This window comes from Serinus canaria, chromosome 5, assembly GCF_022539315.1.
Source record: "Serinus canaria isolate serCan28SL12 chromosome 5, serCan2020, whole genome shotgun sequence".
In the NCBI taxonomy this organism is placed as follows: domain Eukaryota; kingdom Metazoa; phylum Chordata; class Aves; order Passeriformes; family Fringillidae; genus Serinus; species Serinus canaria.
Genome location: NC_066319.1, coordinates 14,643,638 through 14,658,825, shown reverse-complemented (window position 1 = coordinate 14,658,825; position 15,188 = coordinate 14,643,638). Strand labels below are relative to the sequence as shown.

Genomic DNA, 15,188 nt, shown 5'->3' with positions numbered 1-15,188 from the left:
AGACAACGTGTCTCCTCCAGGCTCCCACAGAGCACATGGGCCTGATCTCTCCAAGGCTGCTGATAGGCTGATGCCTTTCCCAAACATGAAGATCCAAACTCATGAACTGTAATTACCAACACCGCAGATGCATCCAGATTAAGGAATCAAGTCACAGGACAGGTTTCACTTTGGACTATCTCTTCTGGTTATCATAAACACAATTTGGTTTCATCTGAAGGCAATGTAGTTTGCATACTCCAAAACTGCTCCACAACATGAAACAGAACACAGGAAGTGGAAGTTACTCCGCAAGTGGAGAATGTATCTGCAAAGCACAATCCTTATCTCAAAACAAAAATGCTACTGGGAACACCCTGAATCCCCTCCCACTGCTCACGATGCTGCACAGTCCTCAACCTCAAAACCAGATGAGAGTTTAAGCATGTACTACACTTCAGCAGGTGCTATAAATCTGATGGTACAAGCATGCGTGTAAAAATAGAAACTTGCTTCTTCTTTCCCTTCTGAAACTTGAATTCACATATGGACCACACCTCATTTAATCAAGACAGAAAATCACCACAGCTGAGGAGCTGAGGGGGATCACAGCTCCCTCTTGCTAACACCACATACTGTTTTCACAGAGGATCCACACGTGCCTGATTCATGTAGGTAAGCAGGAGGGAGAGAGATCACCCTCCCAATCCTGTCGTTGAAAGTGCCAGTCTGACAGGCTGGACCATGACTGCCACTCCAGCCACTGAAAAGGAGAAGTTTGGTTTGTCTTCTACAACCTACAGACACAGCACTGCAGGGCAGAGCATCACAACATACTACCAGGAGTCCCAAGAGCTGCCTGTTGGTTTCCTGCCTTGACCACAGCTCAACTGTGCCTGCATCTCTTTGGTCAACGAGCAGCCAGGAAAGAGCTTTTCTTCCTAGCTGAGCTTCTCAGTGTGAACTGCACAGGCTCTTTTCCAACTACACTGTAAGACACAAAGCAAAAGAGAAAAAATTCCATGTATCGTGCATGGAAAAAGAAGACAAAAGACTATTTTGGGTGACAAAGGCCTGACATTTCAAAGTGATGGATCTGTGGTCTGTGTAAGGAGTCAGCCTCACAATTTGCAGCCCACATTACAGCGCTCCAAAGTTATTCATGCGGATTTGCCAATGACGGTATTGTGTCTGAATGCCTGGCACTCCTGGACTATTCCAGAATTTCCCCCAGTGCTGACTAGACACATTCTTCACCATGCTAAGGAGAGCGTGACCCATTGCTTCAGGCTGGGGGGAAATGCAGATAATTGCTTTTGAGAAGCAAAACCTCAATATTTCTCCATCTTCCAGGCTCACAGAGGAACAGCTCGATTCTGCTCTCCACCCATCCGACCAGAACAGAGATGCCCGGTCAGTGCAGCTGTGCAGCTGTGCACTGCCTGGTATTTATAAGGAATTTGACATTTTTGTTCTGATTTAGAAAAGCATAGAGCTCAATCTGTTCAAGAACTGGCTTTATCTGATTTGAATTGCCCTTCTGCCCAGTTGGCTTTGGGGCATGCTCACAGCACTGGTGCTTGTTTTGGTGTGATTGTTCAGCAGCAGAAAAGGGAGCCCCAAGCTCCATTCCCAAAACTGCCTTGGCTTATCCCCTCTCGGGAATATACACAGGGACTTCTCAGAGCAATGGCAGCTTTTCTGTCCACAAACAGCTCATAAAGCCACCAAACCTTAAAACATTAACAGCAATCCTGCCTTCCAAAATATAATTGCAATAGACTTTGTCCCCCTTAGATTCATTCTGATTAATGCAATTACAGGGTGTGTCTGTACTCACAGCTCTCCAGCGTGCAAGTGAGATGCTCTGGAAAAGCCTGGTTTCAATTATATGTGAGCACTGAGGTATTCCCTCTGAAAAAATCCTGCTCCCAACCAAATACAGCCCTCCAGGTTTTCCAGTGCCTTTGGGACATACTAATTAAGCTTATAGTGCCTCAGTGACAGAAGGGAGTATCACCTCAAACATGAGGTGATACTCCCTTTTGTTGAAAAACAACCCAAGATAAAGAGAAAATGGTAAATTACTTATGCATAAGTTAGAAAATAGTCAAATGGTAACAACTTTCCCCAAATGAATCAGCAGTAAGGAAAGAAGTTACTGGGAGCCATTTCCAAAGGAAATAATGTCCTCAGTGTTTATTTTCACACTGCACTAGAGGTACTGATGGTGCAAGGACCAATATCCATCCAACTTGGTTCTTTCAATGAACTTAATGCTCACAGGTACCATTAAGGCCCAACAACTGCCTTCCATACACACACTTCCCAGGAGAGGCACGTGTAAATTATATTATGCCATTTTATTTACTGGGGACTTGTTTGCTCAAGCACACCAATATAAGTGGATAATGAAGCCAATGAAATTCCAAATTCAAGGCCTTACATGTTTGTTTGCACAGGCAGATAGCAATCTCTGCATGAAAACAGTGCCATTTACACAAAATTACTACTTTGAAGAAAAAAGCTATATACAGAAAGTACTGTATTGATATTCTGCTATGGATACACGGCACTAGTTTATACTACAATGGGTGTGATTACATGTCAGCAAGGTCAATATAATGAGATAAAGGGGTGTCCCCTTGCTCGGCATCACTGATCACATGTCCTACAAACTGCAGTCTATCATGGAACCAATAGCATCATTTTTCAAAGGCTAAAATGAAATGTCAATCTCTGGATAGCCTACAGGACATATCCACTAACAATGAGGGGGTGGAGAGGTGGGCAGGGGGACACGGACAAACACATATAACCCACATATGAAGTGAACCGAAAATGATGTCACAGATATTGAACAAAATGTTTACAAGATAGTGTCTGGTTAAATAAACAGAAGGCAGACACAAAGGAAAATGACCTTGTTCTGCACAATAGAGGGATTCATATGGGTGAACCAGATACCCCAAATTACCAGCTACTAGAACTGTATTGCACACATAGCTCAACCTTCAACATATTAAGTCCTGGCTCAATCCTGTTTGCAACATGAGAAAACACAGACAAAATCAGCTCAGTCACCTTTCTGAATCTGACCATTTTCCACCTGCTAAAAATGTAGCGGCATACTGAACAGAAGCTCCAGGTGGTATGAATCAGCTCAGCTCTGTTGACACCAGGGATGGCAAAGAAAAATATATCTCTGCAGTAATTGTTCTCCTGCAAAATCCAGTGTACACAGTAGTTGATCTCCCCTGGCAGCCTGCATGCAAAGGCATGAATATGGACATACTCTGAGGCAAGTTTCACAAACCCACTGTGTCACACCCCTGAGTTGTGGAATAACTCATATAAGGGGGTCTTAACACTCCTCTGCCATTGTCCTTTTCTGATCATCAAAAAGAGAAGACTATATGGATGACACAGTGGGAAAAGCTCTGCTTCAATTTTTCATGAGATGTTTTCTTCTAAGGGGCTCTAATCCTCAAGACTGTAACTTTCACTCTTCAAACAGAGCTCAAATTCCTGACCTTAGCACTCCATCACAGAGGACTTGTTTTCACTCACATGGATTAACTGTCACTGAACAACTCATCCAGGATAATTGGCACAAGCACTCCTCTTCTTCAAAGCTACCACTTCCTCACCTATTTTTCCTTCCTCCTCCAAAGAGTTCACAACACACAGTATTACAACGTACAGCAGTGACTTCAATTTCCATCACACCAAACAGCAAGAGTGTTTTCCTGAATAAAGCCTGCCAATTACAGCCAGCAAAGGAAGGCACAGCACAGAGCTGGATAAAAAGCACCTTTGGGTGCCCTGCTCCAAGCACCAAGTGCAGTTTAAGCACATGGCTAAAAACTCTGCCTGCCCCTGGGAACAGAGCAATGTGGGAGGAGCACCTGGCTCACTCAGCTACCTTGCCTCCACGTTACAAGTAAGCATGCCAGTCCTGACCTCTTCCTATGGACAAACCCATATCCAGTGCTCTTATCTGCACATAGCCACACAGCTTACATGCCAGTGGGGAGGCCTAGGACCCATCCATGGCATTATCTTGGAGTTAAGTCCAGTTTGTCCTGTACACGAACAAACACCTTCCTCTGGCATTAACTGGGAGTGCAACAGAGGATACTAAAGAGATATTGGCTCTGTTGTGTGTTTCAACTAGGGCTGCCATGATTTGACATTCTGTAATCAATTTCACAATAATTTTTTTTTCTGTTAAACCTCAGGGGACTGCTTCGAAAAAGTGTTTGTTTGTCAGTAAAACCTGAAAAAAGTCCAACCTTTTCCTTGGAGAAAGAAAAGCTTGGACATGTGTGTGGAACAGGAGCTAGAACTTCAACAATTTAGCAGTAAAGAAGGCTTCTTAAACCCCTCCCTGAAGTTCCTGTTTTTAAACTGAGCCTCACAATTTTTAACATCATTGAGATCTCCAGAACTGATGAAATTTTCCTGAATCTTTAATATTATCTCTAACAAATGGATGAGCAAGGTACTTTTTGAGAAGCATCATCACAGCTATTTTGACCATACCCACACACTAGAGCTATAATTTTGAATACCTAGTCAATATGCAACCTGTCTCTCCAGCCTTGAATTGGTCTTTGTCTCATTTAAATTTGGAAAAAGAAAGCTGGAAGAATAGCTAACAGCCCCAAAATAGGGCACTATTTTGCCCACTCTCCCATCAGCAATTTTATAGGGCTGCAGTTCAATGCCCCACCGAACTGCACATCCCTCCAGCTGTGCACTCGCTCCTCTTCCCTTACATCCAACAATCACAGAGCATCTCAGGATGTTCTTCAGTATAGGAAACACAGAGAAGATGGACCAGCTTCCTCTCACATCAGCTCAACCAGTCCCTGGATTTTAAATGTGGGACACAGTGGTCTTGCACAAACAGATGTGCAGAAGAGCCCAATTATCCTGGCTTAGAGGGAACATCAAGTCACCTCCAGGAGAGCTAAGAACCCAGTGTCCACACTCTTTCAAGGAATTTACAGAGCACAGGAAACCTCCCTTGAGAAATCCCAGCCCAGATCAACTAAAATGAAAGCAGATGACAGAAAGAAGTTAAATGCTGCTATTGTAAAACACCTTCCTAATTTACAGCACACCTCTGAAGCAGGAAGCAACAATTAAACACCAGCCTTTGTAATTATAGCACGGGAGCCTGCTTCCACCCTCACAGCCAGCTGGAACTGCTCCCACTTCTGGAGAGCTCTTCAGCAGCCACGCTCACCCACAGCGATGCTGCAGCTCCCCATCCAGGTTTATACTGCCCCACACCACCAGCTCTGGGACCTGTCTGAGCAGCTCCTTGCCCTGACTGGACAGGATAAGGACTTGGGGACACTGCTGCAATGCCAAATCTAACAGCAGCAAAACAGGACAAGCATCTTGTTTCTCTTGAATTGAGGCAGCTGTAAGAGGAAGGCAAGAAGCTGGAGGGAACAAACGTCAGTCATCACACAGTGAAATCTTTCCTGACTTCATCCACCAGAGGAAAAAAAACTAGCAGGGCCTGTCCAGGGCCCACAGTCAATTAGATGCCAATCTGATTTATCTGCAGTGATTTCTGCTCCTACACCAGCTGTTCAACTCTCTCCTGGGCAACTTGACTGGGAATTTTATACCCTGAATGGGCCATTTCAACCACAGTATATTACTAGTTTCTCACAAATGTTCCTCTCTGCTTGGGGGAGGAACACTCATCCATCAAATACCTTGGTGCCTTCTCTGCTTGCCACTTGCTGCAACTATTTGCTTTGGCACAGCAGATCTCTGGACAGCAAGCAGGCACACTGTTATTTTCCCCAGTGACAGCACTGAAAAAGGAAAGCATATAAATTATAGCAGTCTTGGGGCTGCCTTCATTTATCCAGCAAGGAATGGGATTTTTTTTTTTTGTGCTTGCTTCTAGTGCTATTTTTTTTTTTTTAAGATGCTGTAGAACTGCTCCCAGTTTTGCCTGCTCCAGAACAGACAGTCCTGAATATATACCATTCTGAAGGACTCAGCAAATATAACTTCAGGGAAGAAAACTCTTTCAGCACAAGGCACCTGTACTCTGCATCTCTGGGAGACTCAGGGAAGGTCCTCTGCCCTGCTTTTACACACATTTTGCATCATTTTACTCTTCTAGAGCATCTGTGTAGAATACCAGAAAACTCATGAACACCTAGTAAAGGGCATGTCCTCCTTGCACATACAAACATGGCAAGTCCTCAGCACTGCATCACATCATGGTCAAGTCCATGAAAGCTGAAAGGCCCAGAGAAACTGGTCTACAATGACAGCCCAAATGTACATGAAGAAAATGCCTTTATACATTCAAGCCATGAGTACAATCCATGGACTTGATTTTCTGCTTGTTCCCATCGTCCACCTTTGCTCATTCCCCAAAGTCCCCCCACCACCAACATAACTTCAGTGGGGTTTAGATCAGGACTTAACTGGATATATAGAATCAAAAAGAAAAAAATCCATGTCAAGCCAAGGAGATATTGGAAACAATCAATCAGTGTCTTTGAAAGTATTTAGATCACTTCTCCTGGGAAGGACTGCAGGAAACACAGCAAAGCAACATGTCTACCTGAGTGGGGTACCTGAAGATGCAGGCCTGAAGATAGCTCTGGAAATACAGCAAAGGCTCTGGGCTGCTGTAAGACTAATTAAACCCTGATTTAACTGGGGCTGCAATTTTTAATCTGGATTTTGGAGAGCTGCTGAAGCATTTCTTAACATAATTTTATCTAGCAGCCCCTGAAACGTATTCAATGTCAATTGGTATCTTTTTCCTGGGACAAACATCTACACTGGCAGCTTCTACCACTGACACAACACATCAACTCACATAAAGGAAAAAAATCACCATTAGCTAAAAATATCTGAATGAAAACAAAACAGTGTTTCAAATGCCATTGTATTACCCTGCCTTTCTTTCCTTGGCTCCCCCTTTGTTTTCTATGGCCATTGACATAGCCTCTGATAGCTGCAAAAAGCTGCCTGATTTCATGTTAGTTTTTAAATAGCAGTGGGAGACATTTCCTTGAATTACATTTAGGAGAAAATGCAACCTGATAAATTTCTCTTGTAAACAACCCTTCTGAAGTCTACTGAAGAACTACTGAATATATATCAAGGAAAGGCCCAGTAAATGAGCTGTGAAAGGAAACAGTGGCAAGCATGACGTACTTTCCCCCCTCACTTTCCAGAAGCTGCTTATTAAGTCCAGTTTTAAGTGGGGTGGAGAAAAGCCACAGAAATTCCCAGGATAACACTGGTGTCTGATTAATGAGAAATGTCACATCAATCCAACAGACCTGTAAGGAAGATGTGACTGTTGCATGCACACAGGCACTGACATTTCACTGTGTGTTTGCCCCAGAGCATCCTGCCCACCTGCTCCCTTCCTGTTCCATTGAAACCTTCCTAAAATTAGGACCATTTTTTCAGTCTCGTTCCAAGTTTCCACCTTTCTCTCCCAGCCTGCCAGTGCTGGTTAAACAATGAATTTAGGAGCAGAAATGACTGTATTCTGTGCGAGACACACTCCAGAGAGCAGGAGGACAAGCACACAAATCCAAACACAGCAGGGCCGGATGCTTTCACAAGGGAAACCTTCTGCATCCTTTCTTACAGCAGAAAAGAGCATAGAGAGGAAAGAATGACCTCCAGATGTAAGTCATCCTAGGAAAGTTACTTTAAAGGCAAAGCTCAAGATTTTGAACTTTTTGTGCTAAACACAAACTTTTATGGGCTTTCTCTGAAGTCTGCTTAGGTACCTGCACACATCCGCTGGGTGAAAAGGAGCAGTGTGTCTGTTTGATACAAAGCAAGTACAGAAACACACTACATTATCCTGCACAACCTTTTCAAACATTTAAATACAGAAGACTAGAAGAGGAGGCATGAAGGCGATTCCCCATATTCCTTGGGATGGCAGGAAGCTGGGAATGCTCCTTCAGCCCCCTCACAGCCAGCAGGTTGCTCCAGCTCCAGCACATTTCAGCATTTTACAAGGCATCAGCCATGGCCAGGATTGACATATATAATGCTCTGTAAAAAAATAAAACCCAACAAGTTGCCCAGGAGTGCTTTGGCTGAAGTAATTCAAATGGCAAAACAGCATTTTTTTTAAAATAAATCTATTTCAAGTGGTTTTGGCTTGTTTTCAACACCAATTAATAGCAATATTGAATTCCTGGGTAGATAAATATGCAGCTTCTGCCTACTGGACTTTCATGTAATGACACTGTAAAAACCTAAAAAAACCTGATTCTATCTGCCAGAGACTACAAAAGCTGTATTCCCCCAATACAGACCTTTCTACGCTCCCTTTTTTGAAAGGATTTACATTCAAATTAATTTTGAATTTGGCAGTAAGAACTGCAGTTCACCATAGCCATATAATTGTTATAATTCAGCTTTTTTAGGCGTGCATTCTTAGGTATCCACAGAGATGCTTTGGGGAAGGGTAGCAACAAATACCCTGCTGCAAGAGAAAAAAGCCAGCACTCCTCTGCAAGACACTTTTGTTCATTTTCAGTAACAAAAATACACCAATTCTCCTGCTTCTTCTGCAAACTAACAAACTATCCTAATTGACAGCACTAACACTCATCAGCCTGCCCCCACAAACAGCAACCTTTTCCCTCTGAGCTCCCTCACATGCACCCAAGCTCCCCACCATGGATGGTGTCCAAGCATCTCCAACTTGACTGCTGATGTTTATCCACTGCCCAGCCACTACTGCTATGTTTAAGCCAGAGCCTTGCCCCACACAGAGTGATCTCTGTATCAGAAAGCACCACTTGGGGTAACAAGAAAAACAGCACTGCAGCTGCAAGCTCAGGCATCTCAGAGACAAAAATCAATAGAAGTTGTAGGAAAAAAAAAAAAAAGGAGGATACAATGTTTTGTTTAACTGCATTATTGTGCTTTGGACCTAACATGGCATTCCTAAAGCCATTTCTAAAAATTAGGAATATGTAACATTTTGTGAATCCTAGACTATAGAGATTTTGGCTCTTTAAATCAACTTAATGGCTCATTTTTCAAGTATCAACTTTGCATAATTTCTTTTTGCTACTGTATTTAACATCCAAGGGACACTTCTCTCTTCCACCTTCCCCACACCCTGCTTCAGGAAAGGACAAATCACTGAAATAGGGACCAGCAACATCAAAAGAAAGCTGCTTTTTCATTTTTATGCATTTGTACCAGCTGGTAATTTATCCTTCACAAAGCTGGCGATGGCTGAAATTTTGTTCCAAGGAAACCATGCTCTGTTTAATAATGAGAACAATCAAATGGCATGATTTGTGGGAAGCAACTTTTTTCCTTGACCTTTTTATTACTGGCAAAATGTCAGCAGATTATTGAAGTGCAGAGAGCACAATCTATGATAAATAACTTTGTGTTGCCACATACCAGACCAAAACACCCCCTCCTCCCTGTCCAGACACAAACCTTAGCTTTCCAAAACAGCTCTGATTTATAAAGAATTACAGATAACTAACAGAGTCTGAATGCCAAGTGCAATATCGTGGGTGAACAGGGCTTGCCCAATTCCTGGAAGCATAAACAAGAGGGGAAGGAACAAAAAGAGCAGGAGCCAGAATGTAGCCTTGCTTCCATCTTTGACAGCTGCAAGATCACTGCTGACATAGCACATGCAACCTTCATCCTTACCTGATGTGCAGCAGCATGAAAAATTGGAAAGGACCCAGCAAAAAATCCTAAGGCTGTCTCCAAGTCTTAAATCAACTGCAATGAGACTTAAGATGTTCAATTACTTAACAAATCAAAGACATGTAAGGGATCACCTGATCATAGTCTACAATCACTTAGAGGGAAAAGATGTCAAAGCTGGAAGAAAGAAGGTAGAAAAATGCCAGATTAGAGAGAAAGCACAAATCTTTTACTGTAAAGAAAGCTACAATTTCCACACATTTCTGAAGAGCACAAAAGAACCACCCCAAAAATTAAAACCTGCCTAAGGAAACTGCTGCAATTCAACCAGAAATTACTATATGTAAGAATCCCAGGCTAAAATCCTTGCAGATGCAAAGTCAAATGAGATCAACAGGACTGATACAGCCGGCTTTAAGATCCCAGATGCAAAGAAAAGCTACATTGTCCAGAAAGCAAACTCCAGCCCTCCTACCTGAGCCCACTTTCTCACCAGATAAGCACCTTAGGAGATCACCATGCCAAGTGTTGCAGAGCCTTTCTCCAGCTGCCTGAGCCCTGCACCTCGCTGTGCTGCAATCAAACAGCAGAGCAGCCAGCAATGGGCAGCTCATGCTGCTTGTTAAACACTTCTGGCCCCAAAACACTGCATTTCTTCTCCACTTAACTTTTCTAAGGTCCGCTTCCAAATCAGCCTGAAGAAAATATTGTTTTACTGACTTCAGTAAAATAAACCTTTTTCTTACTTCCCATGCCGTTTCATTTCCTAGTACTCAAAGCTAAATGGCACAGATATTTACAGTACTGGGAGTCTCATCTGGAGCTCATCTAAGACAGCCTCACTGAGCCAACAGCTCACAATGCAGTGGTACTGCCCATTAAAAACACTACGGGATGATTCCAGGCTTCCTATGGGCACCATCTATGTGTACAGCTCAGCTCATTTTCTACTCATTATTGAAAGCTACTCTGTTTAACTCACCATTTAATTTTGATGTTAAATGAAACCAAAAAGCATGACAAAAGAATGGGAGGGAATAAAAAAGAAAGAAAGAAGATGTACCTGAAAACTTCCTAGTAGCTTCCTCCAGAGAGCAAACAGGCATACTCTGGCTGGAACTGGGCCAGCAGACAATACCAAATAAACCCAAGAAGAGATCAGACCCTCTCCCTGCCCTCATAACAGAACCCTGTAGGCCAACACAGGAAAATAAATAAAAGCCAACCCCAAAACTTACTTTGTTATTTTTCCGGTGCAGACAGAGGTACAGAGGTGCAAGCAATCTCCCCACAGCTACAGGAGGCCTGTGATGGAAGCAGGAACTAACACTGATCTCCTGATTTCAAAGCCAAATGCCCTAACCACAAAATTATCCTACTTGCATTGCCTCAGCCTGTCTCATCCAGAAGAACCAAATTACTGGAGAAGAGAAGGAGGGAGAGAAGGGAAGAAAACAGAAGGTTTATCAGGAATATTTCTGGTCCACCTGGGAGCAAACACTGCTTACATTGGTCCCCCGTAATTGCACTCCAGTCAATTTAGAACAATGGTATGAAGTTTAGTGCTCAAAATACTCAGCTTTCTGAGAGTTCAAGCAAGGCTGACACAGACCTTCTCTTAAAGCAAGAAAAAGGCCCAAATTGCTTAATGCTTTTTATACAGGGGGCCTGGAATGCTCAAGAGATTAAATAATTCACACACTGCCTTTCCCCAGAGGTTCACATCTAGCCCAGATCACAAGTGTCAAGTACAGTCACAAGCACTCTTGATAGACTTTGAGAGGTAAGAGCACAGCACAAGTGCAACTCCCAGGAGTTAAACACTTGTATGGGACAAGTCCCTGTAGATTAGCTTGGCAGCAGTCCAAGCAGGACAGCAAGCAAAGCCAGCCCAGGAAAGACTGCACAGAAGTGGTGTCTTGGACCCCAGGGTACAGAGGTGAATAAACGAGGGAACATGCTTTGGTTTTCCTCTTAACAGCTCCACTTCCAAGGACACAATGAAATCCTGCCCCAGATAAAACACTTTTATCCACATGGAGAGGCAGGGTGTGCTTACAGCAGTTCCATGTTAAAAGTGGCATAAAAGATGCCATTCTCAATAGCATCAAATATGCCAAGACAGCGAGCTAGTGTGTTTTTACATGGGGTACACAACTCTGCTCACCTTGTGATTTGCTCAGGCTCTCAGAAAAGGGCAATGGAGGGAAGCAACAGCACAAGGCGCCGCAGCTCCAGCACGGGAACAGCAGCAGGGGCGGGTGCTGGTGGATGGCAGAGAGCTGGGCGCGCCCACTCAACCTGCCCGGGGACTTGAGATGTTGCAACTTGCTCGGAGCAGAAAAGAGCAGCAAACCACGGCTTTCTCTGCAGTGTGGGTAAAGCACAGAGGGAGCAGAGCCTCGGGGGAGCCATGCTACACTGCAGTGCCTTCAGAGCTGCAGTGGCATTTGCTGTGTGCGCCCCTGCCTGTGTAGCTCCAGGCTTGGCTGGAGGGTGCAATCTGGGTCTTCGCTCTATTTCCACTGCCATTTTCACTTGGAGTGCCTGCTGATTCCTTTCATAAACTGCTACATCCCTGAGGTACAAGGGCAGAAAACTCTTCTAGCAAAACCTGGGATTCAGCAATAGAGAGGGGGAAATAAATTATTAAGGACCACATTGGGGCAGGTTTTCTTTCTTTCTGTCTCAAGCAAAACTTAAATCACTTCTTCCTTCCCCCATTGTGGCTATGGTAATAACATACAACTATTCATTATCCTCATCTTAACTAGAAAAGCCTCTTTCAATTTAGCACTTAATATAATTACAGTAAATTAAACAGTGTCTAGAAAAAGTCTTACATTTTCACAGCTATTATCTTACCTCTATGAAACTCTATCAGTTAAAGTGAAGATAGCTATTAAACAATAAGGGTTTGTAGCTATTCAGTGAGCAGAAAAGTGAGATGTTCAGTGGAAAATTGTTCAAAATCTATTTCTAAATTCAATACCACATCTCCAAGGGAAAATGGGAGAATCTCATTAATGGTATTGCAATGTCCCTCTCACATGGCAGAGATAGTACTTGAACACCAATTCTCTGTTCACTTTCCTTCACCTCAACAGTTTCTTTTTTTAATATGAGGGAAAAAAAAGTCTGCCTTTTATAAAATCACAAGGTAAATTATTGCCTTTGTGTGCTTTCAGCAAAAGCTCTCTCTGGCTAGTGATGCATCATTAATGTGATTTCTCCAAGAGACACAGGATAAAAAGCACTTGGCTGCCATGAAGTCAGTGGGAAAACACACAGACTTCAAGAGGGTCACGATAAACAAAAAATAAAAGCCATAAATTTCCACGCTGTTACTCTTAAAAAAAAAAAAAAAAAAAAAAAAAGACAAAGCATCTACAACAGTTACTCAAGAGAGGCATTTAGTAAATGGTCGTTCTGTGTTCTCCTAAATAAATCAAATGCTGGGCTTGGTAATACTTGGAGTGATATTAAAAGCATTATTTTTAACACAACATCAGGAATAAAATATTAAGTAGGAAATATCTTTAATGGATTGTTTTTCAGCAACTGGGAGAACATTAGTAATAATTAGCAGCCAGCACTGGAAGTGCTCTCTGCTAACTGTGCATCTTGTGGATAACAGCAAGTCTTATGTTAACACAATGATGTCAGCTGACTACAGCTTTATGGCAGAGAAAAGCATATTGTGCATTTCTGGGAAAAAGAACCTTTAGTGTTGTGGGGATTATTATGGTTAAATTGCTTCTGAGTCACAGTCTGTTATTGCTCAATGTTTCTCACTTGGTCCCTACCTACCTACCTCTTATTTCCTCATGGGCATGCACCTGTTCAAAGAGAATAAAACTGCCACTGTTGCACCCACTGTCTCAGCTCTTTTAGACAAGTTATTCAGTATCTTGCTTACATAATGAGACTGTTTTTATTTATATTACAGAACAGCCCAGCAAAATCCAAGACAATACTGCTCTAAATATTGTGTGAATTTCCAATAAGAGACCTTGACACCAAAGAACACAATCCAGGCACAGAGAGGATGAAAAAGCATGGAAAGCTGATATTGACACACCCCTGGCCATGTACCTTCTCAGGGAACTGAAAAATGAGAGACCCTGCACTACATTTCTCAGATATACTCATGGCTAGGAGATCCTCCCAGCTTCTCAGTACACCTCACCCTCTTGGAAAAGAAAGCTTTCGGCACCTACGCTGAGGGATTCCACAAGCCAGAACTTGAACACCAGCTTGGGAAAAACTAGGTTAGAAGCCTGACAGTCTAGGCTTGGTTTAAGCAGCCTCCAGCCTTGTCCACAAATGGAGCTCCCCAAGTCTACTGCAATGCATAGGTGTAGGAATAAATGAGTGCAGGTATTAATAAATGACTGCAGGTGTGCCAAGGTGCCTCCCATGACCTGGAGTCCAGAGAGAAATTCAGGCAGTAACAGCAGTTTGATTACAGGCAACAAAGCCTGGGTGGTTCATCAGTCAAGAAAAAAAAAACCAACCCAAAACAATCAAGCCAAACAAACAAAAAACAAAAACAAAACAAAAAAAAAAACTCACAACACCAAAAAACATGTTCAACAGCCAAGAAACAGGGCCTTTTTTGCACCCACTGAACCTAAATTAAAACAAAACAAAAAAATCTTACACATGGTTATATACATTCTATCTCCTCTTGAATGAGAAGGGTTTCAAAGGCAGAGTAGGACAAAGAGGCTGGGGCAAATGAAAGCTGTCAAAATAGAAAGAAGAAAATCTACTATAAACGAAACTGAAACATACAAACACTTTATATTTCATATCTAACACCTGTGTCCTGCTCTAGATTACAATAATAGAGCTCCATGGAAGGCAGTTTAAATTACTGCCTTGCCCACTAATGCTGTAATTTGTACTGTGCATTCAATGCCACTGAAAGCCTTCATAGTCCAAGTAAGGATTTACAAATTAAAAAAAAAAAAAAAAATACTGTTTAGACCTGAACTGTCTGACCCTCACACGAAAGAAAATGAAATCATCTGCAAATCCAGATTACTTCCCTTAGTAAGGTAAAGGAAAAAAAAAACCTCACTGCATCAGCAACTGTCAGGCTTCTAGCACTGCACAAGGCTCTTTTTCAAGGCAAGACAGGAAGAAAAGACATAAAGATTCATCTTATAATGTGGAAATCTCATTTATTTGCATCCATGCCAGGAGCTTGCCAGAATAACCACTCTGATGGAGCATTAATTCCAGTGGCAATTTCACATTCACATTTCAGGGATTTTACAGATGAGCCAGCAACAGCTCCCCGAATGAACTGTGCAATGTTTGATAAAGTGTATAAAAGCCTTGGTCACCTCCTACTTCTACATAAAAGTGATTCTCTCCTGATGCTGAAGTCATAGCAAAAAGAGATAGTGCAAAAATATCAAAACAATGACACAAAAGAAATTTAAATTGTTCTTATCATTCTGCAAAGATTATTCACAATGATCAATAGTTAT

At 42.5% G+C, this 15,188-nt stretch overlaps 1 protein-coding gene across 5 annotated transcripts in view; it reads right to left on the bottom strand.

Moving 5' to 3' along the window:
* The window catches only part of OSBPL5 (oxysterol binding protein like 5), a 135,864-nt gene that overhangs the window by 115,651 nt on the left and 5,025 nt on the right, over positions 1 to 15,188 (bottom strand). Inside the window, exon 1 of one of the 5 annotated variants that reach the window (XM_030239836.2) lies at positions 10,926 to 11,081. The exons of the other annotated variants lie outside the window; for them this stretch is intronic. The gene's annotated coding sequence lies outside the window, so the exon portion shown is untranslated. Of the gene's footprint in view, positions 1 to 10,925; positions 11,082 to 15,188 lie in introns of those variants that run through there. 5 annotated transcript variants of the gene reach the window in all.